This window comes from Triturus cristatus, chromosome 4_1 (genome assembly GCF_964204655.1).
Source record: "Triturus cristatus chromosome 4_1, aTriCri1.1, whole genome shotgun sequence".
NCBI lineage: Eukaryota > Metazoa > Chordata > Amphibia > Caudata > Salamandridae > Triturus > Triturus cristatus.
Window position 1 is genome coordinate 1,224,973,518 of NC_140585.1, and position 11,467 is coordinate 1,224,984,984.

The window sequence follows — 11,467 nt, forward strand, 5'->3', positions numbered from 1 at the left end:
ACTGCAGCAGTGGGTCTCCTGCAGCACGTCGTCCCACCCCCTACCCATGCCCCATCCACACTTCCCACTCCCATGCCTGTCCCATGTACACCCAGACGTCAGCATGCAAACACCCCACCAGACACAGGCACCACACCAGCAGGGAAGGACAAGCGCACACCTCCTGGCACGCACACACAGGGTGAAGTAGGCACACCCACTGGTTCGGGGGGCAAACGTAAGACACGCAGCCAGAGTGGGAGTCCGCAGTCTCAAAAATCCACTCCCTCCAAATCCACTCCCCTCAGCTCTCCTGGCCACAAATCCAGCAAAGACTCCTTCATGGCCGCTCAGTCCCTGAGCCCCACAGTGACACCACCCCGCAAGCGGTCAAAGGAGTCCCCGGTCAGGGTGGTTGAGTCCCCCCCCCCCCCATCCACACCCTCCCCGGGTAGCGCTGTGACCCATCCCTGTGACCCCCCCACCTCCTTGGGGCCTTTGGTTTCTTCGGGTGCAGGGGAGACTCTGGGCGACCTGGCAGTAGTGTGCAGCGCCGTGCTCGAATCCACCTTTGGCGCTGCCCCACCCCCTGTGTTGGAGTCGTCCGTCCCTGCACCCACAACACCTCCCCTTGCCCCTCCTGTCCCTATGGTGCCTGGTCCTTCCCCCCAACATGATGCCCCCCCCCCGTGGAAGACAAAGGAGTCTGACTGTGCAGGCAAGCTAGGGGACACACGTACCACTGTGTCCCCCATCTGGATTAGAGTCATGGACTGCCCTATGGGCCTTGTATATATTGACATTTATGATGATTATTACTTACATCCTGCTGAATAAAGCCATTTGTTTTTTCCTTGGAACACTACTGTTTATCTGGTATTGCTGTTGGTGGACCAGCTCCATGATTTTGGGTGGTGATAATGTGTTGGGTGTGTGGGAAATGTAGTCTTGTGCTGGTCATAGGGTGGACCCTGGTATCTGTGTGCCATCACAAGCTGTTGGCTACATTACTTTGTTCATGTAAGCAGTTACTGCATGGTGACATCATCCCAAGGTGTGTTCCTTCCTCTGTGTAACCTGACATCTTCCCTGCAGGGTGTTTCCACTATGTGGTGCTGAGCTGTGTCTACATCAGCTGGGTGTGTGACGGACTCCTTCAACTTTGCACATGCATGCAGAGCGATGTCTCCACCTGCATCATTCGTGGCATCCTTGGTGGTCACTGTACTTGTGTATGTAGACTGTTGACATGACTTCATGTGGACATGTTCTCTTTTAGGCGCTATGCATGTGTGTACTCCCAGCCTCACACACATGTGGTACATGTACTGCAGGGTCTCTGTGCACCTGACTGACATTTGTGGGCATTGTATCTGTGGCTACTCCACCCTTTGCGTTCCATGGGCACTCCTGGGAGGACTCTGCACCCACCCCTCCTGTGTCTGGGCACTGCTGGGAGTGATAGGCACCCACCCCTCCTGCGTCTGGGCACTGCTGGGAGGACTCTGCACCCACCCCTCCTGTGTCTGGCCACTGCTGGGAGTGATAGGCACCCACCCCTCCTGCGTCTGGGCCCTGCTGGGAGGACTCTGCACCCACCCCTCCTGTGTCTGGGTACTGCTGGGAGGACTCTGCACCCACCCCTCCTGTGTCTGGGCACTGCTGGGAGGACTCTGCACCCACCCCTCCTGCGTCTGGGCACTGCTGGGAGGACTCTGCACCCACCCCTCCTGCGTCTGGGCACTGCTGGGAGTGATAGGCACCCACCCCTCCTGCATCTGGCACTGCTGGGAGGACTCTGCACCCACCCCTCCTGTGTCTGGGCACTGCTGGGAGGACTCTGCACCCACCCCTCCTGTGTCTGGGCACTGCTGGAAGGACTCTGCACCCACCCCTCCTGCTTCTGGGCACTGCTGGGAGGACTCTGCACCCACCCCTCCTGCGTCTGGGCACTGCTGGGAGGACTCTGCACCCACCCCTCAGATGTCTGGGCACTGCTGGGAGTGATAGGCACCCACCCCTCATGCGTCAGGGCACTGCTGGGAGGACTCTGCACCCACCCCTCCTGTGTCTGGGCACTGCTGGGAGTGATAGGCACCCACCCCTCCTGCGTCTGGGCACTGCTGGGAGGACTCTGCACCCACCCCTCCTGTGTCTGGGCACTGCTGGGAGGACTCTGCACCCACCCCTCCTGTGTCTGGGCACTGCTGGGAGGACTCTGCACCCACCCCACCTGCGTCTGGGCACTGCTGGGAGGACTCTGCACCCACCCCTCCTGTGTCTGGGCACTGCTGGGAGTGATAGGCAACCACCCCTCCTGCGTCTGGGCACTGCTGGGAGGACTCTGCACCCACCCCTCCTGCGTCTGGGCACTGCTGGGAGGACTCTGCACCCACCCCATCTGTGTCTGGGCACTGCTGGGAGTGATAGGCACCCACCCCTCTTGCATCTGGGCACTGCTGGGAGGACTCTGCACCCACCCCTCCTGCGTCTGGGCACTGCTGGGAGGACTCTGCACCCACCCCTCCTGCGTCTGGGCACTGCTGGGAGGACTCTGCACCCACCCCTCCTGTGTCTGGGCACTGCTGGGAGTGATAGGCAACCACCCCTCCTGCGTCTGGGCACTGCTGGGAGGACTCTGCACCCACCCCTCCTGTGTCTGGGCACTGCTGGGAGGACTCTGCACCCACCCCTCCTATGTCTGGGCACTGCTGGGAGGACTCTGCACCCACCCCTCCTGCGTCTGGGCACTGCTGGGAGGTCTCTGCACCCACCCCTCCTGCGTCTGGGCACTGCTGGGAGGACTCTGCACCCACCCCTCCTGCGTCTGGGCACTGCTGGGAGGACTCTGCACCCACCCCTCCTGTGTCTGGGCACTGCTGGGAGTGATAGGCACCCACCCCTCCTGCGTCTGGGCACTGCTGGGAGGACTCTGCACCCACCCCTCCTGCGTCTGGGCACTGCTGGGAGGACTCTGCACCCACCCCTCCTGTGTCTGGGCACTGCTGGGAGTGATAGGCAACCACCCCTCCTGCGTCTGGGCACTGCTGGGAGGACTCTGCACCCACCCCTCCTGTGTCTGGGCACTGCTGGGAGGACTCTGCACCCACCCCTCCTATGTCTGGGCACTGCTGGGAGGACTCTGCACCCACCCCTCCTGCGTCTGGGCACTGCTGGGAGGTCTCTGCACCCACCCCTCCTGCGTCTGGGCACTGCTGGGAGGACTCTGCACCCACCCTTCCTGCGTCTGGGCACTGCTGGGAGGACTCTGCACCCACCCCTCCTGTGTCTGGGCACTGCTGGGAGTGATAGGCACCCACCCCTCCTGCGTCTGGGCACTGCTGGGAGGACTCTGCACCCACCCCTCCTGCGTCTGGGCACTGCTGGGAGGACTCTGCACCCACCCCTCCTGTGTCTGGGCACTGCTGAGAGTGATAGGCACCCACCCCTCCTGCGTCTGGGCACTGCTGGGAGGACTCTGCACCCACCCCTCCTGCATCTGGGCACTGCTGGGAGGACTCTGCACCCACCCCTCCTGTGTCTGGGCACTGCTGGGAGTGATAGGCACCCACCCCTCGGGCATCTGGGCACTGCTGGGAGGACTCTGCACCCACCCCTCCTGCGTCTGGGCACTGCTGGGAGGACTCTGCACCCACCCCTCCTGCGTCTGGGCACTGCTGGGAGGACTCTGCACCCACCACTCCTGTGTCTGGGCACTGCTGGGAGGACTCTGCACCCACCCCTCCTGCGTCTGGGCACTGCTGGGAGGACTCTGCACCCACCCCTCCTGTGTCTGGGCACTGCTAGGAGGACTCTGCACCCACCCCTCCTGTGTCTGGGCACTGCTGGGAGTGATAGGCACCCACCCCTCCTGCGTCTGGGCACTGCTGGGAGGACTCTGCACCCACCCCTCCTGCGTCTGGGCACTGCTGGGAGGACTCTGCACCCACCCCTCCTGTGTCTGGGCACTGCTGGGAGTGATAGGCACCCACCCCTCCTGCGTCTGGGCACTGCTGGGAGGACTCTGCACCCACCCCTCCTGCGTCTGGGCATGTACGCTCCATACATACACTGTTGGGGTGGGGGTACGCTCCATACATACGCGGGTGGGGGTACGGTCCGTACATACACTGTTGGGGTGGGGGTACGCTCCATACATACGTGGGTGGGGGTACGCTCCATACATACGCGGGTGGGGGTATGCTCCATACATACGCGGGTGTGGGTACGGTCCGTACATACACTGTTGGGGTGGGGGTACGCTCCATACATACGCGGGTGGGGGTACGCTCCATACATACACGGGTGGGGGTACGCTCCATACATACGCGGGTGTGGGTACGGTCCGTACATACACTGTTAGGGTGGGGGTACGCTCCATACATACGCGGGTGGGGGTACGCTCCATACATATGCGGGTGTGGGTATGGTCCATACATACACTGTTGGGGTGGGGGTACGCTCCATACATACGCGGGTGTGGGTACGGTCCGTACATACACTGTTGGGGTGGGGGTACGCTCCATACATGCGCGGGTGGGGGTACGGTCCGTACATACACTGTTGGGGTGGGGGTACGCTCCATACATACGCGGGTGGGGGTACGCTCCATACATACGCGGGTGTGGGTACGGTCCGTAGATACACTGTTGGAGTGGGGGTACGCTCCATACATACGCGGGTGGGGGTACGCTCCATACATACGCGGGTGGGGGTACGCTCCATACATATGCGGGTGTGGGTATGGTCCATACATACACTGTTGGGGTGGGGGTACGCTCCATACATACGCGGGTGTGGGTACGGTCCGTACATACACTGTTGGGGTGGGGGTACGCTCCATACATGCGCGGGTGGGGGTACGGTCCGTACATACACTGTTGGAGTGGGGGTACGCTCCATACATACGCGGGTGGGGGTACGCTCCATACATACGCGGGTGTGGGTACGGTCCGTAGATACACTGTTGGAGTGGGGGTACGCTCCATACATACGCGGGTGTGGGTACAGTCCGTACATACACTGTTGGGGTGGGGGTACGCTCCATACATACGCGGGTGGGGGTACGGTCCGTACATACACTGTTGGGGTGGGGGTACGCTCCATACATACGCGGGTGTGGGTACGGTCCGTACATACACTGTTGGGGTGGGGGTACGCTCCATACATACGCGGGTGGGGGTACGCTCCATACATACGCGGGTGGGGGTACGGTCCGTACATACGCGGGTGAGGGTACGGTCCGTACGTACCCGTGCCCACGCTGTGGAATGCTTGTGCGGCCCGTACCCAGGCCTTTGGCACATGGGTACGGGCTGTACCGCCATTGTTGGGGTGATGTGGGTGTGGGCGTGGTACGACTCGTACCCACGCTCTTAAGGCGTGGGTACGGTACGTACCTGTATTGTTGTGTTGCCGGTTCGCGTCGTCGCCCACTTCCGTTGTGGCGGACGCTGGCGTTGCTGGACACGCCCCCACCCCCTCGAAGTGACCAGGGCCTGGAGGTCAGGTATGTCCAGGGCATGTGTGCTGTGTGACTTGGGTGGGGGTTTTGTGTCCTGCCCCTGCCCCCCCCCCCTTTGCCCCTGGGTGTTGTTCTGACCTTCTGCGGCGTCTGCGTCGGTACCTGTAGAGGAGATCGACTGCTATGAGGGCCGGGATGACACGTACGTTCGGGTCCATGTCTGTCCGTCGCGTACAGGTGCTCCTTGTGCGCGTCGTCCTGATTTCCCGGCAGTTTTTGGCTGCCGGAAAATATTCTCCGTGCGGGATGACGTCGGTGCGAATCGTACTTCCTGGTTCGTGGAACGCAGGCTGCATATGTCCCGACGTCACGTCGGCGCTTTTCCGGATGTCATCTGTATGTTTTTTTCCCTCGGTTGGTGTTTTGTACGAATCGTACGGAAATAGTGTTTCCGTGCGAATCGTACTTGCATGTTTGTAAAGTTTTACAACCGGGTACGAGTCGGACGGAGAAAAGCCTCCGTCCGACGGATCGTACCCGGTTTATCCAGGATCCTAATAGGCACCTAAATGTCTTCTTAAGCAAACAGAGGCCCGTCTAATGTCTCGCGATACCAAATATCATCAAAGGGACCAAAGCAGGGGGGCAGTCAGGGCAGCAGTCGTCAGCAGCCGTCAGAAAGGAGAAACCGCGCTGCAAAAGACCTTCGGACCACTTCGACATGCAGGGGTCGCTTGACGTGGTTCGCGATTCCTCCAGAATTTTCTTGCGGGGCTCCTCACGATCCTCGGGCAGAACTGCTACCTCTGAAGCCGGCCCACGTTCGGGCGCCAATTGAAGAACCAAGACTTTATGGGCCTGGCGGTGCAGGGTACGCCTTAATCTCCTGGGTTCACCTGCTTTGTCTTACAGAGACACGGGACACTCCGTTAGGCATAGAAGATAAGGTTTATTAGCTTCAGCTAAGTACAGTTGTCCCAGAAGTGCACTCGGTATGTTCTCAGGAGACTGCCACTTTACTTCGTGGCGCACAATCTTTTATAACACACATATTCACAGAGAACACTCCCAATGCATACAGGGTCAACCAATGAGAAGAATGTGAAAACAAGATATTAAGTAACTCAAATAAGCCTCTCTCCCAACTGTGTTTGTCACCCTTCCCCACAAGTTATTCAGTGGTAGTGTTTATAAGTCGACTTGCAGATGGCAGGACACATTTGTATGCCCCGGAGAACAGTTGTGAAATGAGAGAATACGAGTAAAGAATAGCGAAAGACAGAGGATAAGATAAAGTCAGGAAAGAATGGTGCGAACCAACAGATAGTTGAAACATGGATCAGTCAGACCAGACGAGGATTAGTGGAGTCGGCCGGACCCCGACACCAGCTATAAACCAAGGCAGGCGGTTATTTGACACGTTGCAATTGGATGAGGGAAAACAACACTTCGTTCACCGTGCCGCCTGAGTGAGGGCAACACAAAATGGCGGAAAGACACAAAATGGTGACTAAATACGAACGGGATCGGAAACTGAATTACCTCAGTGCCAAGCTAATCAGGGACATGTTCCGCGGTCATTGTCATCATCAAAAGCTTTATTTCGATAAAATTATATCATAAAAGCATACAAACGAACATAAAAATGCAATAAAAATCAGATCGAAATTCAATGAAGGCGAGAGAGTGATACAAATATCAATAGACGGAATACTGGATAAAGATACATTACTACATCCTTTTTCCACTCCCCCCTCAACCTAACACATGCCATCTAAAACCATTTTGAATAAATAGGTAAAAAAAACAGTCACAAGGTTAAAAAAGTATTAAATTACATTTGATACAAAAAAAGAATTGTATCCCCTGAGCATTTTGACATAAAGGAAAAAAAAGAAAAGGAGAGGCATTATATCATATTGTAGAAGCATGTTACGACAGAGGACCCAGGAGCTTTAATCTAATCAACCAGGACCAGGCAAGAAATTTGGCCACCCCACATACAAGCAAAGCACTAGTATCCGATTGTAAAATTCTAAGCGCTAGACGATGGTTCACAGTGCCCAATTGTCTGCAGACGGGACTCAACCATCTTGCCCTAGAATTTTTGTAGACTGGGCACTCGAATAAGAAGTGCGCTACAGTTTCCGCCTTCGCTTTGCAACATGGACAACTTGCAATCGTTTGATAGGGGGGTTTCCATTTGCTTGTACGCTCCCGAATGGGCAGCGTACCAAATCTGAACTCAATATGCAGTCTCCTGTCTCTAGGCTTCTGGATAAGGTCAAGGTAGAACTCCAACCTTGTCACTAGTTTGTGTAAATAAAAGGCCTCAGTTAATCTACCAATATTCACAGCAGTGTTCTCTTGGTTGTCAATCCAAATCCAATAAGCCTTCTTTAGATCGGCCTTGCTTAAGTGCATTCCAGACTCCCAGACTTCTCTTAAGCCCATTGCAAAGAAGGACTTTTTGATGTTAGACAGCCAAGTGATCCTATGGGAACCCGACGAGCTCATCACTTCTCTAAGACCCTCAACATATTTGGAGAGCTCGGGGGTACCCCATAGGTGGGTCCAAAAAAGCAAGGGGCGTAGTCTGGCAAGGTCCCTGAATGAGCGCCTGCCCATATCTCTCATAAGAGGCTTTAGCGGGGTGCCCATTGGGAGCAAGACCAGATCTCTGAGGAATTTGTTTTCCGACATTGAGATTTCAATAACATTATCGAAGCCCCAGAGTTCGGCCCCATAAAGTACAGAGATTACAGCTTTTGCAGCATAAACCACCAGTGCGGGAGCGACGGGCCTGCTCTGGGATGAGCGATGTTCCTTCCCAATAGCCCCCGCAACTCTCTTGTGGTTTAGGAGCATTTTATTTGATGTGGGGTCTCCAACTAAGTTTGTCGGAAATCCTAATTCCAAGGTAATCAAAGATTTTTACAGACTCCCAAGGAAGCTCCCTCTAGAGTAAAATTAATTTTAGAAGATATTGAAGGATTAAACGAAAGGAGCTTAGTTTTTGAGGTGTTTATGGATAAGCCTCTCAGTTTGCAAAAAAGGTTGAACATTTCAAGAAGCTTTTGCAACCCTGCTGATGTTTTGGAAATTAGCAGGGTATCATCATCAAAGAGTAAGGCTGGAATCTTATCGCCCGCCAGGGCCGGGGCATCAGCAGGAATCTCCCGTAAAAAGCTTACCACTCCGTTCACAAATAAAGAGAATAGAGTGGGAGCCATGACACAGCCCTGGCGCACTCCCTTAATGACCTCAATTTTTGACGTTTTTTGATCCTGACAACCCCATCTTACCCGGGCAAAATTGCCCTCATGAAGGCGAATCAAGAGGTCTAAAATAGGTAGCGAGATTCCCAATTCCTTCAGCACCGACCAGAGACGGTTGCGAGGAACTAAATCGAAGGCAGTCTTCAGATCTATAAAGGCCAAATGGAGACTGCCCTTGCCAATCGAGACCACCTTCCAGTGAAGGAGAAGGAGCCGAAATACCTGGTCAATTGTTCCCACATTTGCCCTAAAGCCTGCCTGATAATCTGACAAAACGTCATTTTCAACAGTCCACAACAAAATTCTCTCTAACAAGACCCTGCCAATCACCTTCTGGCCAGCATCAATAAGGCTGATTGGACGGTAGTTGGCAGGATCTTCCCTAGAGCCCTTTTTAAAAATTGGGATCACCTCTGCCCCTTTCCATGATTCGGGGACAGGGGATCCTCTAAGGAGGGCATTAAGTAAGAGAGTAAAATACCTAGCCCAATTTTGAGGGTCTGCTCGAAACAGATCACCTGGCAAACCGTCCGGCCCTGGTGCCTTTCCTGGGACTATTTTATTAATGGCAAGCAAAACTTCGGGTTCCTCAAAAGGGGAAAATGGTTGTACAGGAGAAAATATTAATGAAGGATCAACATGAACACCTGTATTGTGAGAAACTACCCCAGAATAAAGCTTTTTAAAATGCTCGAACCACGCATGGTCCGTAATATGGTTAGGAATAATACCAGGATCCTGATCTTTAAACTTCCTGAATAGCTTCCAAAAGGTGTTCCCATCTTTAGCCAAGCTGGCGGCCTTTAGGTCTAACCAGAAGGCTTCTTCCCAATTACGTTTGGCTTCTAAGAGTGCCTTTTTATACTCCTTCCAGGCATTTTTCACCAGAAGACAATCCTGTTCCTTAACAGCAGCCATCAAAGTGCTCTTTTTACTCCTACACTCAGAGTTGTACCACATCCCTGGCACCTTAAGGGGCTTCTGTTTAGGGGGACAGGACGGTAACGAGAAGAAAGAACCCATCGTCTCTACTGTTTCGACGTAAATGCTGTCAATATTGGGAGGCCCTTCCGTGACACTACATGCTGCCTGTAATTCTACTATTTTAGCCAGCAAGGATACTTTAATGGCATTCAGTTTTTGGTCGTTACAAACAATTTTCGGCCATTTCAAGTGCCTCTTACATTTAGAAGGAACAACTTCCTTAGTAAGCATGGTTCGACCTGTGGCCTGATTATGAGGGATAGAAGACCAGGGGTTCGTCATAGACAGACACAGGTAATTGTGATCACTATCAATGGATGGGACTATAATCAAGTCCACGGTATATTGCCACAATCTACGATCGACTAAAATATAGTCGATACGAGAGGGGCAAATTGCTCTGTTAAAAGTATTTGCGCCAAAAGAGTCAGACAGCAATCTACCGTTTGCAGCTCTAAGACCAAATTCGAGTGAGAGAGCATTCAATTGGATGGCCAACTGGGACCACTTCTTGATTGGCAGTATGGACAGTGACGGAATACCCCACCTAGCGTCATCAGCCTCTATGTCGAGCAGGTCCTCTGAAGCTAGAGGTTCGAATGTGCAGTTCATATCTCCTGCCACCAGAATTAAAGATTCCGGAGGGCAGGAGGTGATTTCCTCACTCAAGGCTGTGACAATTATCGACTTTGCGCCACCCTTCGTACCTCTTACATAAACATTAAAAAGCTCAACGGTAGGGCCACCTTTAACCCCATTAAGTGTTAGCCGCATTAAGTGTAATGATGTACGCAGATGATGTTTTACCCTACAGTTAAGATTGATGCTTATCCAAATTATGAGGCCCCCTGACGGTCTCCCACGTCCATTGGAAGTAGCTGGTAAGAAAAAACAACTGAAACCTGATTTATGCAATGGCTCTAGGCTCCAGGTTTCTTGGAAGATGCATATGTCTTTAGTATCAATAAAGCTATTCCAGTCTGGTAACGAAAGCTTATTGCGTAAACCCGCAATGTTCCATGAAATTATCTTAAGACTGGTAATAGAAACTATGGAAACAACATCAGCGGGAGTGGACATTTCGCATGATGTAGAATCACTTAATTCACCAAGATTATTACCGATGGAGCCAAGGGGAGATATCATTTTGTTTGAGAATTGAACGGGTAAATCAATAATGTTATGATTAGACTTGTTAACAAAAAATAACTGCGGTTCAATAGGGATGGGCGACCCGGAAGTTTGTCAATCATTAGAGTCAAGGTTAGATTGGCCCTCTCTCAACATTTCTGACATGTGACTTCTCGTTGCTAAGGGTTCTGCACAAGGGTAGCGCCTAAATTGAATAGAAGAGGTACCTGGAGAAAAAGTTCTAAACTCCAGTGCCAAAAGTCCCTCAGTCACAAAGTGGCTGGCCAGGGTAAGTTCAATAAAATCAGATAGATTATCTTCAGATCTATGCCTTTGTGCCCTGACAATATCGCTCCTAATTAAGGATCGGCACCCCCTAACATGGCGAACCCAGTGTGTAACTTTATTTATCAAAGAGCCCTCATCTTCTCTCCCCACTAGAACAGGGACACGAACCATAAAAACAGTGGGCTGCCTAGCAACACTAGGGGGAGACACTTTGGGGAAGGATGGAAGAGAGTATCGGTCAGAAATTTTAGGTGGTCTGGAGATATTCGCTAGACTAGGGATTGAACATGGTTTCTTGATCATAGTCGGAGGACAAGATCTAGCATTAGAAATCTGCCTTGTG

The 11,467-nt window shown here is 53.5% G+C and overlaps 1 pseudogene; it reads right to left on the reverse strand.

Moving 5' to 3' along the window:
* Positions 1–9,936, reverse strand: part of LOC146856452 (endogenous retrovirus group PABLB member 1 Env polyprotein-like) — a 30,669-nt pseudogene extending 20,733 nt beyond the window's left edge.
* Positions 9,937–11,467: the final 1,531 nt, after the last annotated feature.